General features: G+C 36.6%; 1 long non-coding RNA gene across 4 annotated transcripts in view; it reads left to right on the forward strand.

The window, feature by feature from the left end:
• The window catches only part of LOC125183291 (uncharacterized), a 48,823-nt gene extending 26,211 nt beyond the window's left edge, over positions 1 to 22,612 (forward strand). Inside the window, exons 3-6 of one of the 4 annotated variants that reach the window (XR_010829142.1) lie at positions 3,491 to 3,608; positions 5,716 to 5,857; positions 10,179 to 17,800; positions 19,160 to 22,612. This is a non-coding gene — a long non-coding RNA (uncharacterized lncRNA). Of the gene's footprint in view, positions 1 to 3,490; positions 3,609 to 5,715; positions 5,858 to 10,178 lie in introns of all 4 variants that reach the window. The other 3 variants (XR_007165080.2, XR_010829143.1, XR_010829144.1) reach the window with 3 other exon arrangements.
• Positions 22,613 to 22,806: the final 194 nt, after the last annotated feature.

Here is a 22,806-nt window from a genome sequence, read left to right on the forward strand (position 1 = left end):
GAACTGGTCAAGAACATCTTTCCATGAAAGTTCTTACAGACAGTGATAAAGTCTATAAAGTCTTCTTACAACCTTGAGTAAATGAATTGAATTTCTTAGGTGGCTTAGTATAAGGCACATTTCCCAGGCCTTGTTTTTTTCTTGCAGCTTTCTTCTGAGCTCATTCCAGTTTGTCAATGTCCTTCTCAAAGTATAACTGCCAGAACTGGACAGAGTATTCCAGGAATGCTCTCTCTAATGACATACACAGAGGGAGTATCACCCTCTCCATCCATATTCCCTTGCTCAGACATGAAAATACTGCATCTGACATTTTAATCATAGCATTGTTCTGGTAGCTCAGTTTCAAATTATCAAGTCTTTTCCAGAGTACCTGCTCTAGAGGATTCAGTATTACATAAATTCTTTGTCTTTTGGCCTCAGGTCTAACCATATGCAAATATATCTTGTTTTAATGAATCCATCCTCATGAGCACTCAGATTAGCTCATTCCCCTTTCATCATCACTAATTTTTTGTCAAATGATCGTCACCCATAAGTTTTGCTATTAACATTTTCACATTTTTCAGACTTTGCTGAAGATACTGCATAGTATTGGACAAAGAATAGATCCTTACAGGACTACACTAGAAATATTTCCTTGCTTGACTATTCCACACCTATACTTATTTCTTTAGTACCTGCATTTTAGTCAGTCTTTTAACTTTTTGAATACAATTTTAATTGCAAATATCAGCATTAATATTTTCAAGTCTTTTGCCATTTTTCTAGCATTCTGTAAATTTAAGAAAAAAAAAGGATTAGTACACTAAAATAAACTATCTTAGTTTGCATCAATGCTATTATCTGATCATTCCAATATAAACAAAAGACAATAATTTTTGTTCAGTATTGCATCTAGCTACTGATGGGATAGAAAATACTTACCACTGGCTTCAAGATAGAAACAGATCTTCTTGTCTTATTCTACAGATGTGTATGAGTACAAATGCCTTTTGCACATCATGATCCATGTTTTTACTATCCTTGCTGAATACTGGATTTACACCATTACTGGGATATCACTTTTTCCTTATATACTTAACGTATTGTTTCTTATTTTCCTCAGTCCTCTACAGAGTTTTTCAAAGATACTTTCAGCTTCCTGTATCAATTGTTCATATTTCCCTAGAGTCTGTTTTAAACTCACTGCTATTATTCTTGTTTTTACATTTGTGATTTTCTACCACTGCCTTCATTTTTCTTCTCAATCAATAGCATATTTTTAGGCTGGAGATATCTTTTAAGTACTGCAAAGTAGAGTGTCTTTTGACACTGAATTTATCAAATCTGAATTGTATTTCATATTTTCCTGTTTAAATGTTTCCTGCCACATAGTATTGCTCACAGTTTTTCTCAATCCTGGGAGACCATTTTCATAAAAGGTCCAATATATACATTGCTAGTAAAGTGTTGCCAAGGCAGATATTGGCAAACTACATAGATATTTCTGATGGGAAAAAAATAACAATTTCCCTCTTCCTTTCCCCAAAACACACATCAAAATAAGGATAACTATGGAAATACCCTGCATTTGTCTTTTAATTTGTTTGGTTTGGTTTTACGCACCAAATTATATTAGTAATATTTTGTTTTCTAAGCATTTAGCAGTTTAATTCATCATCTTGAACTATCATAAAGATAGATAAATAGTAATTGAGAAGCTAATCCTCAGTGCAAAATGATTTAGCTTGCTCTGACTGATCTCCACCATAATCTGGAAAAGGTCACTCACTCTTTGTGCCTCAATTTCCCACCAGCTAAATGGAAATAGCTGTTTTCTGATGTGGAGAGATATTATGAGTTTATGCCCAAAATTATAAGATTACCAGGAAAATATGCTGAGAAAAGTATGTAAGTATCTCTGATTTAAAAATAATAATAATAACCAAATTGATCTGTATCCATCACAAGACTAAGTGCAGAAACAGCCTAAAACTGGCTCTAGTGGTCGTTTCATTACTTGCATTTTGGAAAGTACAGTTTGGAAAGGAGAACATAGAAATGTTTCTATTCAACCTTTGAAGTTCTAAGCTTCTTAATTTCAAAATTAATATTTCATACACATGTATAAAGCCAATAATACAAAAAGAAAAGGATTTTTTATTTCTTTTCCTTATGTACAAAGAGTTGAAAACATTATGAAAAACTGTATTAATATATTCTACTGACTTTTTAAGGATTGTATTAGTAACACTGTAATTCACTTATGAATCTGTGTATTCTTTGATTTTTCAGTGTCACAAAAAGCAAATTTAGACCTAATTTTCTGGATCTTAAATTTGACTGAGTTGTGTTAAAAGTTTATATAGCTAGACATGTGACAAACTTACTTAATAGGCTGAAGACCATTATTCCTTCCAGAATCAACAGTAAACTGGCATTAGTTTCTCTTTTTTTTCCAATTAATGGTCCAGAAATAATTTATGTGCTTTGGAAAAAAAAAAAAAAAAAAAAAAAAAAAACTAATCCCTAATCACCTGGGGCCAAAACCACACTGTCTCTTGGAGATTCACCAGTGGAACAGGTGAGAAAATAGAGATATAATCTTTACAGAATCACAGAAAAATGTTGAATGTGAATGTGAAATACTGTCTGACATAAATCTTCAAATTCTCAATTTATGTTAGCAGATCTGACATGCAAATTTATCTTTACACATTTAATTAAAGTGTACATGAGACAAGCATTAACTGTTTTACCCAGGCCACCAAAGATGCTTATGGTTCCATAGCTTCAAAAGTAATTTACTCAGATTTAGCTCTTATGTCAAGATCTCTCTCTCTCTCTCTCTTTCCTTTAGAAATTGAGAACATATATCTGACACACAATCATTTCAGTTTTGACAGGACCAATTTTGTCTTAGATGAGGGTATGTAACATCTACATCTAAAGTACACAAGGTTCAAACTCCAAATCCAGGCATCTTAAACCTTAACATTTGATCCAGACTTTGAATGCTGAAGTGCTGGCATTTCAGTTCTGGCTTGAGGTTCCATGCAATAAAAAATTGGGAACTTCAGAGTTCACAGGTGTTTTTGCATGTGTCTACACCTAACCAATTTTCACAGTGTTAAAATGAGCTTATATAATCAGGAACTTGGTTAAAAATATCTACATCTATGAATTTGCCTGTTTGGCTGAAAATACCCTATTAATTCTAGTTCACTAAAACATAACCCAGCTGTAACTTGACCCATTTTGAGTAGCTATACTTAAACCGGTGTTATGTTTTCAGTACTAAAGACTGATAACTTGATAGCTCCCCAGGGTTTGTTGGTTACAGTTTAAATACAGAGCTGACATTACATGCTATTTTTCTGAAAATCCCAGCAGTAATAGTACAGATGAGATACTGATATACTGAGATATATTCAGTGATTAAGTTGGAGTGTGGATATCTTCAAACACACAGCATCATTCACTATCCTACAATTTCATTCATTTTTAGGTTCCTTTAATCCTATGAAAATGGAACTGTAAAACCTAACAAAAGCAGCAGTTTGGGAGTGTTCTTTGGGCCAAGACAAAACCAGCCTGGATTCTGTCATCGTTACTGCTGGTGAGCAGTAAGTTACTCTGTAAATACTTCTCATTATTTCAATATGAATAAAGGTCATATAATTTGGTGCTTTGGGATTACATAATAATTTTTCATCTGCATTTCTCAACATGTTTAGCATGCATAACTCATTCGCTCCTGCTTCTCAGTTGGGGAGCTGATGTAAAATTAGATCAAATGAGATATCCTATATTGTTCAACAAGACAAAGGGAGCCAAGAACCTCATTTCTTTTTCTGAACAGATTTGAATAGAACAAGGTAACATTCTATTAACTTTTTTTTTTCTTCTTTGCCATTTCCCAAAAGCTACATTTCAAAGAAAATAGAGGCCCACTGTGTCTGTTTTTATTACTGTCATTTCTTAGCCTATCAATGGATGCAAGGATTGATGCTGCCTGATAATGACACTTAGTCCAAATGCAGAAGAAACAAAAATTACCATAAGTATCAAATCTATGAATCTGAATGATTTAAGGCTTTCAAGCGGATTAATGGAGGGGTTTCTTCTATTTCCCAGAATTTATGTGTTTGTTTTCTCATAATAAAGGAAGTTTCTAGCTTCTGGTTGTGAAGATAGCCTTGACAATGTAAACCAACATACTTTCATCTTCTTGAGTCCTCATCCTTACCAGCTAAAACAATAGCATCAAGCAAAGTTAACTTCCCCCATTCATCTTACTGGAGTGTCAGCCTTTAAGCATAAACATGCACATTTAAGTACCAACACTGTTAACCAATTCACTGCTTATAATCAGATGAGAAATAACTAGTCAGCACAATTAGATAGTGGTTGGATGTTTGCGATGCTCTTGCCATACCATCACTTGGAAATGTTGAATACGTTAATATATTCAACATGAACATATTGAAATGTTAATATAAACAGCTTCCTCTGCCATGATAGGGATGTCACTGCACATACATGTTTAAACACCTTGAGAGAAGTATTCAAAATTGGCCTGAAAGTACCATGGGTATTCATTTATCCTTTAGCGATTGAAACAGCCAAGCAGAAATTATAAAAAACACACAAACACCATCCTCACAGTATTTCAAGGATGACAGAGGAGACAATGGGACCACAAGAAACCAGAACTCTCTTCTAAAATATTCCAGACAAAAATAAATGGTGCCCAGTTATTATACATCAGATTTTCTCGTGAGAAAACAAAGCACTTTACTTATTGCTTTATTAATGTGACCATTTTACAGTTGAAGAAACTGAGACATTAGGCTGAAAAGATTATTCAGCAAGAGAGCAACAGCACAGACAGGGAAGGATGCAAACTCCCAAGACAGCTCACACTTTATTAAATCACTCTACCTCTGCTCAGGTGTAGTCTTGAGTACTCATTGCAAACTCTGTTGTCATCTACTAGGAAAGAGGCTAAACTTCTCTCTGGCCCCCTTACCTTGAATCTCTGAATTATAACATGAAACCATAGCCACAGCATCAGAAACAAAGGCCAAATCCCACTTTGCTACCAGAATGCAAGCAATGCTGCTATCCATGCTGCCAGCCTGCCAGAGAACAAGGCTGGAGGAGGAAACCTGCTACAAAAACACTTCACAAAGTCCCTGAACAATAGAAATGAACCTTTACAGGAACCAAAAGTGTAACCCCAATTCCTCTCTCTGTATTGCTCATTGTATGTAGGTTTTGACCAAGAACAAATTATTCTAATTAATACATATTGCATGTACCTGATTCCTGGAAGTCTGTCTGTGTTTCCCAGTAGGAATTTTCCCTTTCTTCTCTCACCTGCACTCAGTATTTCTGGGGTATTTTTCAGAAAGAAAATGTATTTTTAAAATAGTTCTGAGAAAACACCAAAACTGTTTTTTTTATTGAGCAATACTTGATATACATTCATTCAACAGCCATCATGATAGCATTTAATTAAAGTCCATTTGCCTTTACCTGATGGGAAGCTTTAAAAACAGATTTCAAAAACTATACTTACTTTCCATGTAATTATTCAACTATTGCACAAGGAATTTTGCTATCTTGTTTTTCTTTAGAAGATGCTTTTCACTTTCAACACAATTAACAAAGATTCAGCTAAGTATTACACAAATTGCATGATTATTTTGTTACTGCATTTCTATTTAGGTATTCAGAGCAGCATGCAGAAGCCGCAGTTTGCACAAAGAGCACGAACGAAGGCAGGAGAAGAAGATACCAGACTGGCAGTGATCCCAAGCTCCTCACACGCTGATGTTCAGGACAGCACATGTGGGTGCCACATGAGCAGGTGAAACTGTGATCCTACATGTGTGGAAGGGAGGATAGTAATTAAACAATCAGATGTGCTAAGTGTATCATGCTGGGATATCGCTACATTTCAGATGGGTTGTGAGGTTTGAAATCTAAGGCGATAACTCAGGAAGCAGCCAACTTAAGGCTGTAATTGTAAGTTTTTACGCACAGTCTCTGGAGTGCCACAGCACCAGTCCTGTCCTGATACACTCCCCAGTGGCGTTTCGGACATTTCACAGCCTAAGGCAACCATTAGTCATCCTTCAGCCATTAAGACAGTGAGATTTTTGTTCTGGATACTCTCCTGAATGGCTTTACAGACTGTGGCCCTTCCTGGAGAGATTCCCTTCCACCTCCCGTTCCTGGGGTTGGTGACTTGCCCCTTGCAACAAGGCGAGCCTGGTAGGCCAGGGCCTGGGCCTGGGCCCAGGCCAAGTGGGCTTGGCACTCAGCCCTCTGCTGACTGCATGCCAGGCTGGCCGGGCAGTGCTGCAACTCCCAACGGCATTGGCTGTAGGACATAGTGGCAATGGAAGGGCACAAGGCGAGGAGTTATTTCCTTCTAATTTTAATTGTGGCTGCTAAACTCCAAACTATAATGAACAGAGGTGTAATAAATCATGTGGAGTTAAAATTTGCCCTTGCTTTACAAGCAGTTAGTTGAAAGGTTTTGTTCCACTCCAGTACGGCCTTCTACATCCTGATTTGTCCTTCCATTTTGACTGATAATATTTACCTAGAAGGTGTTGTGTTTTTTTTTTTTTAAATTCAATGCAATTACATTTAAAAACAATCATTAATAGTATTTCTTTTGAGGTAGAGGCTATACTATCAGGAGAACATGGGTTTAGACTTTGCACTGCAACTGAACTATTAACCTGAAAGTCATGGACATGCTACGCCAAATAGCCATACATTTGTTCAGCTGGTTCTGGCCTTTTTTAAAGCAAAACGCAGGGAAATTTCTCAAGAAGAGATACAGCAGAGGGTCACAGAGGGCACTTGCCCCTCCGCTCCCAGCCCTGACCTGAGGAGCACCATGGGGCCCTGTTGTTTCTCCTGTCCAACACTATATGCTTGCAGGGTGTTTAGCACCACTGCCCTGATCTCTTGCATTGCCTCTGAGAACTGCAGTCTCACAAGCAATAAATGCCCATCAGTGAATATTTCACTCCACTGTCTCCTGCTGAATACAAAGCAGCTTGTAGCTTTGCCTCTCATGATAGAAACCCTGCATAGCAGGAGCCCAAGCTATTTCACAGACCACCTGCCTTTTCTTAACCATGTGTAGAATTGCCTACCAGGAATCTTGATGTGTTTTATATGTTATTAATAAAGTTAACATTTCTATTAAATACTGCTCTCTTCTGGGATTCTCACCCAACCTTAAGCATAATAATCAAGAAAAAAAAAAAACTTTTTGTCACATTATTAAATGTTCAATTGCTACAGTATAGAAGACTTTGGTAGCATAATGCCACACTGGCATCTTTCCAGTGTGGGAAATTTTTTCCACAGATTTTTTTTTTTTCAAGTCCATTTATTGCAAAACAGTTGCTTTCTGTAATATCACAGATTTATCCAGAGTTTACAATGCAATCATTGCTCCTTGCTATTGGAAATGATTTATTTAGCCAGTTTTGGCCTTCATTCCAAAAGGCTGAATGCCAAATCATTACAGTGTATCTGGTGTTCTGTTGTCAGAAAATATGATCTAGCATTAAGATACTACTCAGAGACTCTAAAAGGCAGAGAAAATAATTGTGGTAAATCAAAACCTCATAAATACTTTATATAGTTGTTTTTAATGTCTGTCCTTATGTGTGACAAAAAAGTACCAGTTTACATGCAATGAGAATACATGCGTTTGGAGGCTTCATTTCCTATATCATCTAAGTTTTTAAACAACGATAAAGTCTATCCCATATAAGCGCAAAAGTCAGGCAGTTGTTGTCACATTATATTTTCTGGTACTACCACATTTTAATAAGCCAGAAGTCAGAAAACTGCTTTTCTAGACTTAACTCTAAACAACATTTTTTCTATTTTCTTTTTCTTTTTTATTTTTTAAAGAAGTTACCGAGAGGCTAAGAACCATATATATGGCTCTGAAGCTGAGGCCACAGCAGTGAAATCACATACACACAGGCAACGTTCAATGCAGTTAAAGAAAAGCACATGACAAAGACTTAAGAGCAGCTGGCCCCAAATTTTGGCCTCAACACATCATGTGAAATTGAACATATGCATGGACTAGGTTTGACTCCCTTCAGATGCCTCTGGAACACAATAATATCTCACTGCGTAAGAAATCTGGTCTGTCTTCTGAACTACCTATGCCAATAATTTATTATTTCTTCACCAAAAAAATCCAGAAAAAAAAATTCCTGTATAGTACATTAGTGTGACAGATAACAGTGATTGCCAGAAGCTTGGAGATGGCAGTATATCTGGGATGGATATTAAATTGAGTCTGTCTAGAGGTATGGGAAGCATGGGGAAGCAACAGGCAGAATAATAAACTCAAGGAAAGATCATGTCCAGATCTTGCTCTGTAAATATTCCACATACTTATTTTTGGAGCAACAGAAATCTATTGTTTACCTTTTAAGGTTATAAAATTACATTACCCACAAGAGAAGTGAGGGCCAGGGAATCTGCTACCTCGCATCATATTGCATACAAATTCAGAAGCAACTAAGCAATGCAATATGGAGAGGTGCTCTCTGCAGAAAGGAAACCACAGAGTCCAGGAGGGAACATTGGGTCGAGAAAGGGGGCTGAGCTGGAGGTAGCACGCAGCCTGATCCTACTCAGTAGACACTGAACAGTTTAAACCATGGCCATATTCCAAAGGAGTTCAGAACTTATTTAATCACACTCATGCATCACTGGTGGAAGAAACTGAAGGCAAGAAAAACTCACGAAGCACTGATGTTCATGATAAGAAATAGCAATTTCACCCAGCTGATTTATTTATTTATTTGTTTATTTATTTATTTATTTGTTTATTTATTTATTTATTTATTTTCCCTGTTGGGGAAGGAGACTGATCTGTATGTTCCAAGTTGACCAATAATATTATGGGCCTTGCTCAAAGGAAACAGGTTTTCATAAGAGAGTTGTTGAGCACTTTATGCATACTAGATAACTTTAAGGTTTCCTGCTCAACACTCGGAACCTGACATATTCAGAGTCTTTAATTGATTTTGAAAATTCTGGCCATCTTATAGACCTGTTTCTGGTGAGAGTCGTGAGGACATATTACCAAGAAAACAAAACAAAGGAAGAGAGAATCTGAGAGCCACCATATACAGTATGTCTGCTTACTCCCTTCAATCAGAGCTTTCAATCCATCCCAATTTCCTTTTACATCAATATGTTTTTGGAATAAGCCAGCCCCTCTGCTGACTCTGCAATGACAGTCTCATTTCAAAAAAAATCCCAAGTGTCATTAGCCTTGACAAATGTGGAATCAAAACCCAGCATTTTAGAAAAGCTTGTATTTGAGCTAGATATGTCTTAAAGTAATAAATTTGCACAGTGAATTCCAGTTTAGGAGACTGCAAGTATGGATTACTCCCAGTTTATTAGGATTGTGGAATAAGAACTATTCACTTGGAGACTGCCTTTAACAGTCCTTAAATACCCTCATAGTTTGATGATAAATATAAAAACTAGCATCGAAAAGGGGAAAATGTGCACAAGACACAAAGTTTATTCCAGTTGCATTCAGCTTCAAAGAGATATAAATAAAGCATTGTATGAACCAAAAATATTTTAATGAAACATCCTATTCAACATACTGTACACATGCAATCATGAACTTGAATACATCCTTACAGTTAAAACACACTGAAGTCTCACAGTATTGAAAATACATACTTCTAATATTGCTGCCTGAGCAATATTAATTCAGTCCCCTTAATTATATACATGACAAATACTCTCTTTCACTAGGTGGTCCCGTGCTGTATTTTCTTAGGGTTTTATCTATGTAATTCATGGTGTGACTTCATGTCACATTTTTGGAACACAACTTAGGTTTATTCTGAATAAGGAATCTATGTTGATTCTCTCAGAATTCATAATAACAGTAATTTGTTAATATTTCAGTCAGGCACAAATTACAATAATATCCCTACAAGTTAAGGGGAAATCATAATCCATATTCCTATTCAGAAGTAACAATTGTAAACATCAGCTAGAACTGGCAGACAAATTTCAGTCATGTCAGCATGATTTTTTATTATTTTTAATTTTATCACAGCAACTACGCTATTGCATGTAAAGTGACTGTTCCCCATTCCGTTTAGGTACAATTTTGGGTGTCGAGTAGTTCTGCAACTTGGTCCTCCATAGTCTCTGCCACCAGACACACAGAAAGCAAATGATGCAAAGTTTCTGACTGCCTCTGAGAAGCCAGTTTTAACAGAGTCACCTGGCACCACCTGCAGGAAGCAGAGGTACAAAGAGAACCCAGATCATCAGGGCATCACGGAGCTGCTGTACATGCAAGATCATCTTTCCACTTTCTGCAGTCCCTGAGCACACCCTCCGGGCTCTGCAAGAAGCGAGAAGAATTCCCATTGCTACAAAATTCTGATTCAACACTTAATGAGTTCACCCTGGATGCTGATTTTTTTTTCCTGCTAAAATAGGAAATAAAAATGCAAGCAAAACATTTCATAGAGATGCCAAAAGGATTCAGGTTATCTCTGTGCACTCCACAGGAAATTCTGCAGTTAAGAAATGTTGAACAAACCCCACAAATCTGTTAAAAAATAAGCTTTCTGAAGCTAATCTGGCTTTGTGATTTCAACTGTTTGTACTTTTTAATGTAGTATTTAATATTATTTATTATTTTTATTTATTATTTTTATTTATTATTTTATTTATTTCAAAATAAGAAACAAGATTACAAGAAATATCAAAGCATTGTATTCTGAAAAGGAAGGAAAAAAAATAGACATCATCATCAAAGGACCTTTTCCTCCCCTGCTACCAAAGGAAATCTTTGAAATTGCTAGGTATTACCATAAATTGTCTGCAGACACAGTTCTGGCATAACCAAAATTTTAAAAATTTCAAGACCACATTAATATTCTCCTAAATTGCTTGTGTATATATGATTTTCTCTTTAAAATGCAGGCTAGAAAATCAGAAGAAAAATGAAATTCTATCAGTAGATATTAGATTAATATGCACATAATTAACACCAGGGTTGGAACACTGAGATCCTTTGTAGACTCAAGACATTGGTAGTTATTGGAGGAGCTAACAGCCAGAGGAGTTTTTGTGTTAGGGTTTCATTTGCTGTCGAAGAAGAAATTATGACAACCAGGAATTCAAGACCCTGGAAGAAAACATCCTCTGAAAAAAAAAAAAAACACCTCTTCCCTTAATGCTCCATTCCTTCATCTTAGCCCTTTCCCTGCCTGACTCTGAGGTATCTCTGGCATCCTAAAAAGTTGTTGTGGAAGATAAACAGTAGTCTTATTTGTTATAGTCTTAACAATGGCTGTGACCACTGTTATTGATGGTGAGCAGAAACCCAGTATTATTCCTAAATACACTCTACTCTATTGTCTCCACCAAAAATAGACCTTGTGTCAAGTCTAAGCCAGTACTTTCCCTGATACATTTTCAGAGGGCATACAATGAAAATAGAGGTACATTTACTCAAGTCTAATGCTGTAAATATTGTTTACACTATTCAACAGTGTAACAAGAATATTCCTAACATCTGTGTAAACATTGCTACTAAAAGTGAAGCATTAGAAATATAAATAAGATTTCTGATTTTGCTTTCTGTGAACCCACGTTAGTTTTGAACATGAATTCTTGGAAACCTAAAGATGATACCATCCTTCAGATCAAACAGCAAAGTTTTCATAACACCTGCACGAAGATGAAAATATATTTTCTGAATTTCTACCTCTAACTTTGAGAAACTATGAGCAAAAGTCATTAAAGTAATTATTCCCCTTTTCCTCTTCTTTCCTCTCCCCCAGTCTATGAGAAATCCTAAGATGAGTAGAGACTTTCACATTACTATTTTTCATAGTTATCCCATACTTCGTCCTGATTTCTTGTTTGTACCTTCAGGCCATGTAATTTGTTTGTGACTTTCCTTAAAATATTATTTTAATTAAAAGCTGTTTTGTGTTTATGAAGATAACCTCATGAGGTTCAACAAGGTTAAGTCTTACACCTAGGTCAGGGCAATCCCTACACAATAGAGGCTGGTCAGAGAATGGATTGAGAATAGCCCTGAGGAGAAGGACTTGGGGGTGTTGGTTGATAAGAGACTCAACATAAGCCAGCAGTGTGTGCTTACAGCCAACTGTACCCTGGGCTGCATCAAAGGAAGCATGGCCAGACAGATCAGGGAGGCAATTGTCTCCCTCTACTCCACTCTCATGAGACCCCACCTTGAGTACTGCATTCAGCTCTGAGGACTCCAGCATAAGAAGGCATGAACCTGTTGGAGCAAGTCCATAGGAGTGCCACAAGGATGATCAGAGGCCTGTAGCACCTCTCCTATGAAGACAGGCTGAGAGAGATGAGGTTGTCCAGCCTGGAGAGAAGGCTCCAGGGAGACCTCATTGTAGCCTTCCAGTACATAAAGGGGGGCTACAAGAAAGATGAAGAGGGACTTTTTACAAGGGCATGTAGTAATAGGAAAAGGAGTAATGGCTTTAATCTGAAAGAGGGTAGATTAGATTAGATGTTAGGAAAAAGATCTTTACTATGAAGGTGGAGAGGCACAGGGACAGGTTGCCCAGAGAAGTTGTGGCTGCCCCATCTCTGTAAGCATTCAACACCAGGTTGGATGGGGCTTTAGGAAACCTGGACTTGTGGAAGGTGTCCCTGCCTATGGCAGGCAGATTGAACATAGAAAATCTTCAAGGTCCCTTCTAACCTAAACCATTCTGTGATTTTATGAATTAAGACCAAGTTCAATGAACCCACTATAGATTGTATATTTGAAATAGTATGTGAGATTTTACTCCAGCGTACAGTCTCTGACACAGAACATTGGCAGCAACTGGTGTCCATGACTAAAAGGCAAACCCTGTCCCAGCGAAAAAAAATACAAAAAACAACCAACCAACCAAAACGAAAAAAAAAGGCAAAAAACTTTATTTATAGATGCCATGCGTGAAATTATATAATTCACTCATATGAGCGATATATGTATTGATATACTGTAGTGATCAAACAAAGCTTACTTGTAAATAAGACAACAACTTAACAAGGTTCAAGATGGCATGGTACACTTGATTATTTACTGCATAGAGGACAGCGTAAGTCAGATGTGTTGGGGAGACCTTCCCATTGAGTCACGAGGTTTGGAGTGGACCCGCTTGCTTTCTAAACTCCTTGAACCAAAGAGGTAAGAAGACTAGGTATGGCTGAGTCCTAGTCCCAGACTTGGTCAATGGTTTAGGTCTAAAGGTTTGAGGATCATATGTGCACAATCAATGTAATATATAATCTTAGTGAAGCTTACAAAGTTTAGCAAGCCGAGGATCTTAGTGAAGATCTGTTGTGGCAAGAAATCTGTCACAAGGAGTAAGGGATCTCTGCAGCAGGCTTGACCTTGAGAGGCATCCCTTCTCAAGGGAATATACTGTCATGCAGCCAACTGCTATGCAGAGGAGCTGAAAGAGCTCTTGGCCTGCTCACTGTTTATGGGGTAAGATGATGGACTAATACTGTTGGTTTTTTTGGGTGCATGCTTCATTGGTCCTCAGCTTCTAAGATGTTTGTCTCAGTTTCTCCAGCATCCAGTTTGAGCTGATACTGTGGTCACTATCTGTGTGAAGAAGGCTTTGAGTGTAGCCAGGACACTGGCTCTATCTTCAGGAGCAAGGCTTAAGGCATAGCAGGCAGTATTTGAGCAAGACAATGGCCAGACCAAAGGGGGAACATGCTGTCACAAAATGAGTAAATTGGTCAGTTGTTAATGCCAAAGAGATTTTTTTCTAAAACTGAAAGCTTCTAGGTATTGAAAGTAGTTCTAATCTTCATACAAACTTCACAATGATATCATTCAGAATTTAGCTGCGAGGAAGTCTAGATTTTTATTTGCATGCACATCTCTTTGCTCATTCTTAAATTGCAGTCCTGTCTAGGGTGAAAGGCAACATTCAACAAACATGCTGTACAAAATTATCTGTATTTGCTGCCCTGAACTTGTCTAATGAGAAGTTTCATGTGGACAGAACAGTATCAGAACTGTTTAACTGTTTACTTTAACTGCTTTTTATCCGATATTTGGGCTCAAATTCTTCTTGATTTTCATGAATTCTTGATTTTTGAAAAATGTTTTTGTTCTGTTCTAGTGGTTTAGTCTGGCATGCAGCTAAGCACCGCACAGCCATTCACTGATACTGGGAATTGGGAGGGAATCGGAAAATAAGTAAAACTAGTGGGTTGAGATCAGAATGGTCTAATAGGAAAGAAAAGTAAGTAAGTAAATGAATGAATGAATGAATGCATGAAAGAAAGAAAAATGTGCATACACATTCTGATGCACATTGTAATTGTTCACCACCAGCCAAACAATGCCCATCCTGTCCCCAGGAAACAGTAGTCCCCATGGAAAAGTACCCCTGGTTTTATTGTTCAGCATTACGCCATATGGTATGGGACATCCCTTTAATCAGTTTGGGTCAGTTGTCCTGGCTGTGTCCCCTCCCAGCTTCTTGTGCATCCCCACCCTACATGCTGGCGGGGCAGTATAAAAAGCCGAAACGTCCTTGACTCAGTGCACGCACTGCTCAGTAAAAACTAAAACAGTGTGTTATCAACATTATTTTCATCCTAAACATGTCACCATATCAGCTACAGTGAAGAAAATTATCCCAGCTGAGACCAGGCCATCAGCAAATGATTTTGTTTTTACAAAGAATTTTTAAAGGGGAAAAAAAATGCCATGCTTCATTGTAACAGTAATTTACCACCTCAAGAGGCAGTAAAGAGAATATACACACTACTGAGATCAGACAGCAAATAATGCTTCACTTGCCACAGTGCACCTGGCCCAAGGTTTTCAGGTAGCACCGCATGGTGACTGCACCTATCTGTGATCTGCCAAAGAAGTATGTGTAACCAGGTATTCTATCCCACAGAGAGGAATAGAGACAGAAGACATGATGACATTTTTCAATGAAATAATACATAACAGAATTTATTTTAACATTTTATCCATACTATGCTGTAAAAGGGAATAATTAGATAAGAACCAATTTACAAATTCCCAGCTGAGGGAATTCCCAGTGTCTGTTGTAACCATGTGCTTTTTTAGTGTAGAGATTTTTTACAAAAGTTTAGAGAAAATACCGGATAAAAAATCTCTTTTTTTTTTTTTTTTTTAGCCATCAGTGAATAGTTCATGGGGACAAGGGATGATTAGGCACAGAATGAGAAAATAGTGGAAGAAAAAAAAAAGAGGAAAAAAGGAAAAATACATTTTCAGTGAACTCAATAGTTTTCTGATTTCAGATGGCAATATTTGAAACAATTCTGTACTTTTATGTAAGGTGTGATTGTACTTGAAATACTTTTTCTTGGTAAGGTTCTTAATTTTTAACCTCAGAAAAAAAAAAAAAAAGAAAAAAAAAGAAAAAAAAAGCCAGCAACATTCTTCCAAACACAATGCTCTCAATCCAAAAGAAAAATGAGTACTAGCACAGTAGGTGGTCGTCTTTCCGCTGAATCATTATCAGTGCCTGCACCATCTGGGTTTTCCTTGGAGACCTCCTATCCAAGAACTGACAAGACCCAACCTTGCTTATTTATGAGACAAGATCATAGCCAATGATGAAATGAATGCAAGAACATAAAGTAACATTTTTTAGGTTTACAAATATTGTATGAAATAACTGGTGTATAAGTACACTTTTAAAGACATTATAACACCTTTATGGAATTTTGTGTTAGTGAACTTTCATGAACTATTCAGGTTACAAACTCTTTGCCTAGGAAAAGTATCCAATAAAGAAATAAGATTTATTTTTTGTTGGGAAAAAAAAAAAAAACAAAAACATTACTATGCATGGATTATGTTTTGAAACTACAATATGTGCCCATTTTTTTTTTCTTCTGCAGAACATCCAAAAGCAGTAGCATAGTTACCTACAGAAACTGAGCTAAAGACTAAAACAGAGCTTATACTCTGAAATTAAACAAATATTTTGTGTCCAAGATCTTTATTAAATTGTTTGACTTTTTAACTGCAGCTTAATTTTATCCTATTTAGAATTTGAGAAAAATGTCTAATCCTATTAAAGGATTTTAATAAGAAAATTATATTTTTAAAACCCCAAAACAATATATGTATGCCTTAGAGGAACCTAAATTACAAACAGAAGTCTATAAGTATAAAGAACTATGAATGATAACTGAGAACAGCAAGCTTTTCAAGTTTCTGAACAATAAAGCTGAGTCACCAATATCCCATATAACTCAGAAGGAAAGTGATATTTCATGACGAATACTGCCTTACTAATATCCAAAACTAGAAAGGTAGTGGAAAATCAAGTTCAAGAGTTCATATCTAGGTTTAATACAAACTGGGCAGAATTACAAGTCACTGTAGTTCTGACCTCCTACTCACTCATGACTTTTTCATGGTACCAAAAGTTTTTCTTCCCACCCTTTTATAGTTAGTAATTTGGTTACTTTCCCAAAGAACTATTTTTCTATTAATCTAAATATTACCCACCAGTTTCCCTCCTCTCTTTTTATTATTTTTTATTTTCTCGTAATTATTTTGTTTTTTCCCTCTTTTAAATATATATACATATATATATGTATTCAGCATGCAGACTTTGGTAGTTTCCTATAATATTCAATAAAGAGATAAAAGAGAAAACTAGAACAGGACAGAACAGAACAGAACAGAACTGTAGAACAGAGTAGAGTAGAGTAGAGTAGAATAGAGTGAGTAGAGTAGAGTAGGGTAGAATAGAGTAGAGTAGAGTAGAGTAGAGTAGAGTAGAGTAGAGTAGAGTAGAGTAGAGTAGAGTAGAGTAGAGTAGATCAGTTGGAAGAAACATTCAAAGATCATCTAGCCCAACCACCTGACATCTTCAGGACCAAACAAAAGCCAAAAGTTAAAGCACATTATTGAGGGCATTATCCCAAAACAGCTAATGCTCAGCAACAATGCACAAGTTTTCACTTAATTTCCTCTTGCAATTAGAAGTGCATCTGGCTTGTCCAGACATACACAAGATAAAAGCTTTAGGTACACAACTTAGGAGCACCAGCTCTGCACAAAGAGGATAGAATAAGGGTTCCTCAACTGCAATATTCAGGCCATCTAAATTAGAAAGATGTCTCTACAGATCTTAAAAGAAGAAATTCAGTATCCACAATTCCATGGTGGGAAGACTTTCCTATAGTTGAACCAGACCTCAAGCTGTGAGAAAAGGGTTTAATCCCTACTAGTTCAGTAGGGCTAGAGATTAAGGTGAAGACTGGACCTGAGAAACATGAATCACCATGAGCCACACTGCCAGGTGCTCTTAGGTAGCTACTCTCAAATATGTCTTCTTTATATTTCAAGCTGGCCTCTGACTCCTGAAGTCAGCAGATCTTATTACACTGTTGAACAGACTCTCAATTTAGCTCAGGTGTTGAACTCAGCAGTGAAAGCTCGAGTCTTATCTGCCTAAAGTATACAGAGACATTTCTGATGACTGAAATATAAACAACAATTTCTATACTATGCTTGTACAGTACTTGGGAATAGCCATCCAAGATTATCGATGACTGTTGCCTTCTCTTCTCTGTGACAAGAAAAACACAGCAAAACTAATGATGCCTTCCTGCAAGCAATTCATTCCCTATAGATGAAACCCTGCAGAACAGAACAGATGTCTACAAGAAGATGTCAACATGAGCCGTGGACTCATCAGTCATGGTGGGTTCAACTCAGCCACAGATACCCACTCAACATATCTGACATTTTGCAGGGACTGCACTGTGTGTCTATAGCTTAGTCTTACAGACATGCTTAAATTTGAGCTTTCACACATGAATTTCTGCCCAGGTCTAAATCACCCATTGTTCCCTATTACTACCATACTTACCTCTCCTATTACATGCTCAGTTATTTACAAAACCATTTTCAACAGTTTGAATTGTGCATTTTTAACTCCCACAGTCTATAACAAATACTCTGCAACCTTTTTTAATTCTTAAGAGTCTATTAAGAATTTAGGTGCTTAGTGGTTTAGTTAAGGGGGCAAAAAAGTGCATACAGAATACCAATCAAGCAAAAGTCAGTGTACACACTACTAGTTCCTCACTGATAGCTGCTGCACAAAAGGCAAGTTCAACTTAAAAATCAAGTTAAGGATAATGAAGTAGGCCAAATAATATGTAAAATAAATAATTTAAGCACTGTTAGTGCTGGAACACAATGTATTTTAAACTAATTGGATTTAATAGAAATAAAATTCATACTTAAAATATATTTTCTCTCTGTATTCATACAAGAAAGCAGGTAAGAACTCAACTGTCTTCTTACAAAAGTACCATGACCTGTGTTATTTAAAAGTCACTGGGATAGAAAGCAGAGCTCTGCTTCTCTCAAATACTTTCTTTTGCTAAGAATTAATAATCAAAAATGAAATGTCTAGACATTTGAAGTCAATGAGATTTGCAATCATACAGATCATACAGATTTAATTATACATTTTCAGGAACAGGTCTGAACAGGAAGGATGTTCTGTTATTCAGAGAGAAAAGCAAGAGATAAATACAGTATTCACCTTTTCATTTGCAGGTACACAGGTAAGGAAAGAACATTTTGAAGAACACATGGTTGCATTAACGTGAAAATCCCTGTTCCCACTACTGAAAATATATCTGTGTATTATGCGTATTATATCTAAGTTGCAGAGACAGTTGCAGTATGCAAATGCATATTCCTTCCTTTTGCTGAGTCTCAGACTGACTCAGACATATGGTTTGCAGAATACTTGCAACTGTCTCATTTTTGGCACTTCAAATACAGGAAGCAATACGTTATTTGTATATTCTGTTAGGGACTAATACAATACAAAGCCCAGTGAAACAGCTCAACTTTGGATCATACCCTTCAAGTCTCTCCTGACTAGTCTACATTGTTTCCTGAAAAGTAATCACTTAGAGTTTTTGTAAAGGTAGTTTGACAGCTGCTCTACTGGTCATCGCTAGCCTTAAGGCCTTTCTTGAATTGTTCTGTGTTTACCCTCCTTTTTTTTTTTTTTTTTTTTTTCCATTGCCTCTTTGTTAGTCTCCAGACCTGATCTCAGTGAAGACAACAGGATTCTTTCCATTACTTTATGACAAATGATTTAGACTGGAAACCAAGTCTGCTCTTTGGGAGGAGAAGTGAATTCCATGACTTCCAACAAGAAACACTACAGTCTGCACTAGCACAGTTGACTGTCCCACCTACTTTCTGCGTATTTGTAGGAAAGCTATAGATTTACTGTGTCAACATGTTAGACAACGATACTTGTAAAGACAAGATATAAAATATGTTTCTCTGATTCAGTGTCAACAATACTTATATGTCATTTCCAGTTACATTTTGTTTTAATATGGCTTAAATTAGAGTAATTTAATTAGAATTTTATTTATCCTGTACTTGTTTCAGTCCCAGTGAAGATGCTTTTTTAAAGATCTGGCTGATCACAGACAGCACAATTCAAAATATTGGACATCTTAGTCTTTTTAAGCAGTGCACGTGCACACTGGTCATTAATTTGTGCTCGGTAAAAGGACAGTTTTTTCACTTCTGTCTCCCAAGATCTACAGTAAGGTCTTTTCTTCTAGGAAGAAAACAGGTTAATAAATAATCCAAATTCTGAGGTTTATTGGCCTTTTTTGTCATTCACCTCCAGTGGGAATTATTGCAAGGAACAGTTGCCCTTGTTAACCTGCAAACATTTTTCACTCAGTTAGGTCATTGCCTCTGGCTCAAGGGTCCAATTTTCCTTTCATTCATTAAGCACATTGGGAAGCGGAGTTCCTAACCCTTTCCAGTCTAAATGTGGAACAATCACATCCCCTCACAATCAAGTGCCAATGTGCTGGGACCTTTACGTTTCACTGTGATCTCTCAGTGACGCAAGTTTTTAACAATTGAAGGATATTAAGTCAAAAAGTTGTTTTCTAATTGGAGGAGCTCAGGGGATTTCAAATAATGAACTCTTATAAACTGGAAGCTGGTACATGTGCCTTTGCAATTATTATTTTATTTTTTTTAAATCAGGGGAGAGGGCACTGCTAATCTCAGAAAGCAGATTCCAGAAATTCTGCCTAGGAATTAAGGCCACGAAGCATAACAGTTGAGCAGGCGTAAACCATTATTGCTTTGGGGAGTTGAAATGACATGGTCTCATATGTCATTTTACCGGATAGTGTAATTGCTAAAGAACAATGTCATTCCAGTTTTTAAAAGTGTGCGTGATATAGCTAATTCACATATTCCTTTCAGGGTATTCAAAAAGAAAGAACGGAGAAAGGCTTTTGGCTATTGGTATAAGTGTTTGCTACAGAGAGTCTCTGTTGGATGCAGAGAGGGATGCAGCTTGATAACTGAGAATTAAACACTGGAGTTCTATATAAACAGAGCTCTCTATGCATATTATTGGCTGTGCCAAAATATAATAAAAATCTTATCTCTGCAAGAATTTAGCAGCACTGTTTAAACAGACCAATGATATAAGATAAGCAGAAAAATCACTAAATACTTTACAGCAGTATAATTGGATATTTTGTGATGAAAAGACTTTAAAATGTGAATGAAATATCTAAAAGGGCAACCTCTGTAAAATTGCTTAGAAGGGATTTTGGGATACAGTAAAGAGAAAGATAGCTGAATGAGAAAAATGCAGAATATGGAAAAGAAGAGCTTGAATTTCACATCTTCATACTGATTTCTGCTCCTCTTGAGTGGTCAGGAAAAGTATAGGAAGGATTTCTCAGGACTATATGTAATGATTTCATGGCATGGTGTGGAGGGGTAAACAGTTAGGATATAAGATAAGCACAGTATGAACCTAAATCTTGGCAGTGAGGCCTGAAGGAAAAGGGATGCAGGCCGAAGACTGAGCAGAGAGAAACAATACACAGGGATCTGGATGTGCGGGATGCATGTAAATAAAAACTCAGCTGCAGACTGAGAAAGAGGAAGGTTGACTAACATTGGTGTTAAGAAGAAAAAAAAAGAAAAAAAGAACTGAGGATCGCAGACTGGCAGGTGAAAGGCTACTATTGATCTTCAACTTGAAAATACTGAGATTATTATGGTCTGTATAAAGATTCCCAGAAAAGATAGAAGACACGTCAGGGGGAGTAGAATATGGCTCAGTGGGGAGAAATAGAAGGGGAAATTTGGGAATTATGTGTTGGCCAATTGTTGAAGAAATTGGAACTAAGTCAAATTTTCAGGGAGGTTCCCAAAGAGAGGGAAAAGCAAAACTGGTGCTTTTCAAAAACACACACATTCAGCTTCCTTGTTACTAGTACAACTTATGTGTCAAATGTCAACATTTTGTTATTACTATAAAAGGAGGGAAAAAACTTGTTTTGTTTGAACCATATGACTGCATGCTTGCAGAGAGCAGAAGTGAATAGTTCATCTAGAAGAGTGTAGACTAGTAAAACATACACATTTTACAGTCTTTCTGGAATAAGTTACCAATGCAAGCAGGCTATTTAGCATTTCTTACAGTCTGTGATTCAAACTAAGTTAGGCAGAAGACTGGTCAGCCACAAAGTGAGAAAACTTCAGAAGGATTTTTTTTTTCTTCAGTTGGGATTTGTCAAAATTGAACAGTTAAAGTTTATATATATATATATATATACACACATGTATGTATGTATGCATACAGACAGAGAGCTCTATATCAATGTAGTTATAATTCTCCATCTCTCAATATCGTGCCAGATACCATGCAGATTCTGGAGTAGGCCCTGGTCTCCTGTTCAACTGTTTTTACATACAACCCAGCAGATGCATCACCAGCCAAATCAGGGAGCCAAAAAACAGAGCTGGAAGATCCTCACTCCCTCTCCCCTAGGGTTCAGGGCAGTCAGAATTACCTAGGAGATGGGGCTTCCTAAGTCTTCCAGACCTTCCAGACTCCTAATGATTTCAGACCAACTTCATTTTATTTTATTTTATTTTATTTTATTTTATTTTATTTTATTTTATTTTATTTTATTTTATTTTATTTTATTTTATTTTATTTTATTTTATTTTATCTTATTTTATTTTATTTTATTTATTTATTTTATTTTATTTTTAATTAAACATGAAAGCCTTTTCCATACTGTAATGAAAACAATACTTGTAAAAATTGTGTGAGTGTGGCAGATTTATGCTGGGGGAATCCAACTGTCTCCCGCTTGGTGGTTGTTACAAAGCCTTGGGCATCAGAGGTTCCAATTCTTGTTCTGACATAAATAGTTCTTCTTCCATATGGAAAAACAAACAAACAAACAAATAAAGAAAACCAACCTGAGTTGGAACCATCTCTCCTTCCCAACCCAGACCACAAATGTTTTTCTCTCTTCTGTTCTACCAAAAGACAACCAAGCAAATCTTATTCATCTCTGAAAGCTTCCATTTTGAGAAAACACTGCATTTTTTGGAAACTCGAGTGCAGTGAAGCTTTTTTGACTACTCTGCCCAAAGCTATTGTAAGTGTTTGGATAACACCATGATACCAGCACCATTTTTCAGAGTGCTTCCTCTGAGTATAGACTTCAAGTAAAATTGAAGACCAGCACATCTAGTTCAAAGGGGATGTCTAAATTTAGTTTTGTGTGAATAAAAATAAATTCAGAAATCTCAAAATACTCTGTGAAATGGGATTGCTGCTTTCTGCTCAATTTTGGTCATAAACACACGTGTTACTGGAAGCTCAG

The sequence above is a fragment of the Anser cygnoides genome, chromosome 2 (genome assembly GCF_040182565.1).
Source record: "Anser cygnoides isolate HZ-2024a breed goose chromosome 2, Taihu_goose_T2T_genome, whole genome shotgun sequence".
NCBI lineage: Eukaryota > Metazoa > Chordata > Aves > Anseriformes > Anatidae > Anser > Anser cygnoides.